This window comes from Hipposideros armiger, unplaced genomic scaffold, assembly GCF_001890085.2.
Source record: "Hipposideros armiger isolate ML-2016 unplaced genomic scaffold, ASM189008v1 scaffold_739, whole genome shotgun sequence".
Classification (NCBI taxonomy): Eukaryota; Metazoa; Chordata; class Mammalia; order Chiroptera; family Hipposideridae; genus Hipposideros; species Hipposideros armiger.
Window position 1 is genome coordinate 982,868 of NW_017732089.1, and position 2,296 is coordinate 985,163.

The window sequence follows — 2,296 nt, forward strand, 5'->3', positions numbered from 1 at the left end:
ATCTCCATTCGACCTTGTTCTCTATCAGTCTAGTTCTCTTCCAATAACCAATACTGGTTTTTATGTATCCTTCTTTATGAAATATTACTATATATTATTACTCACGCCTCCCTCCCCACCTTTATTTTATTTTTTTAGCACCTTGCTACTGGTGCACTTGCTTTACCCTGCTTTACTATATGCATTAGGCAGAATGATGCCCTCCCCTCCCCTGCTCAATGTCCATATCCTAATCCCTGGAACCTGTGAATATGTTACTTTATGTGGCAAAAGGGATTCTGCAGATATGATTAAGGTTAAGGATTTGAGATGGGGAGATTAGCCTGAATTGTCCAGATGGGCCCAGACCCAATCTCATCAAATGGATCCTTAAAATCAGAGAATCTTTCCTGGTTGTGGTCAGAGCAAGGTGTGACAAGAGGTCAGAGAGACATGGCAATGCTGGCTGTGAAGCTGAAGGGAGGGGCCACAAGCCAAGGAAGGAGGACAGCTTCTAGAAGCTGGAAAAGGCAAGGAAATGCGTTTTCCCTTAGAAACCTCCAGAAGAGAAGGCAGCCCTGCTGATACCTTGATTTTAGGCCAGTGAGACCCAAATGTTGGATTTTTGACCTACAGAAATGTAATATAATAAATATGTGTATTCAAGCTTATGGTAATTTGTTACAGCAACAATAGAAATCTACCACATCGTATTTCTGTATGGAGATATTTCTGTATCAGGGTAGAAACTGCAGAAGCATTAGTCCCTCAGTTATACATAGGGTCTAGTGTCTGACAGATCTGGGCTTAAGTCTCAGCTCTGTCACATATTTGCTGTGCAAGTATGGGCAAGTTGCACCACCTCTCTGAGCCTGTCTCTTTGTCTGTAAAAAGGCAATAAGAGCACCTGCCTCATAGGGTTGCTCTGAGGGTTAAATCATATAACACATTGAAAACATTGAGCACAGTGCCTGGCACATAGTAAATGTTCAAAAATTAACAGCTGTTAATAATACTGTTAACCTTATCACTATAACAAGGAGCTTTCCTTGGGCTCTTCGTATCTCATTGGTTTTTCATTTGATTCCTTGTAGATTGAGGAGACAGAACATAAAATATCTCTAGTTTCTGCAGCAAATGGCTCCTCTTGTGAACTTACTTCCGTTTGTGTGCGAGCCCTACTTCCCCTGACAGTGGTCAGCAGAGTGAGGGCGGGGGCTCTGTTCAGTCATCTCCACACTGGGTATTTAGGATTGCATACTGCCTGAAGGATTGATCCATTAATAGGCAGCTTCCTAGAGATTGCACTTTCACTCTTTCCAAAGTTGAGGTTCCTTCCTTGCCATGCTAAAGACATGTCAAGGGCACAATTGGACCCTTTAGGCTCCTGTGCTGCTCCCACATGGCATAGTCTCTCAGAGTGATGGGGACCTCCAGGATCCCAATCAATGTCCCCAGAATCCCTCTTAATGTTCTCAACAGCCAGCTTCGCATGAGCTCTTCCCCTCCAGAGGCTGGGGACATTCTACTATTGTGTCACTCTGGTTGTTAGAAAGGTTCACCGCACCCCTTGTTTGCCCTCTGGAGCCACACAGAATGAGTCTGCTCTCCCTTCCCCATGGCAGCTCTTCTGCCTTTTAGATGACTGAGGGATGACAGAAGGAGCACACACTTGGGGGACAGAGACATGGGGTCCAGTCCCAGCTCTGCCACTTACTTGCTGGGTGGCTCTGAGATTATGTAAGTCTTTTTTGAACCCTGTTTTCATAATCTGTAAAAAATGAATGAAAACACCTACCTTTCAGAATTGTGTGGGGCCGTGTGGAAAGCATCTCACCCATAGTGAACACACAATACATCCTGCTTCTCTTCCCTCCTGCTCCAGGGCACAGCTTCTGGGGTTCTTAACTGCTCTTTGGGGAGGAGGTTTGGAGGCTGCCCCACCCTCCTCTCTGCTACTCTGGGAGTGCAGGGTGCTGACTGTTCACGGGGGCCAGCATCCAGGGATGGATGGTCATAACTGCCAGGAGTCCTTCTTCTGCTGCGAAACAATCTTAGCTTTCAGTCCTTCCCTGCCCAACTTTGGGCCTTCTTTCAGCTGGGGCACGCCCTCTCCTCTTTGGGGGAAGTACTATCATCTCTTACTGCTGAAGAGGGAGGCCTCTCCACCACTCCCTGCCTCCCTGGCCTCACTGTGCCTGTTGGCCAGCTGGAACTCTCCTTGCCCAACTACACAAACCCACGGATGCTAATGCTTTTGCTTGGCATAGAAATGCCACCTTATTTTTAGCTCTGGCTCTGTCCATCACACTACACC

At 46.6% G+C, this 2,296-nt stretch overlaps 1 long non-coding RNA gene across 1 annotated transcript in view; it reads right to left on the bottom strand.

Annotated features, from left to right (window-relative positions):
- Positions 1-2,044, bottom strand: part of LOC109373653 (uncharacterized) — a 23,356-nt gene extending 21,312 nt beyond the window's left edge. The window contains exon 1 of the long non-coding RNA XR_002122264.1: positions 1,778-2,044. This is a non-coding gene — a long non-coding RNA (uncharacterized LOC109373653). The remainder of the gene's footprint in view (positions 1-1,777) is intronic.
- Between the last annotated feature and the right edge of the window lie 252 nt (positions 2,045-2,296).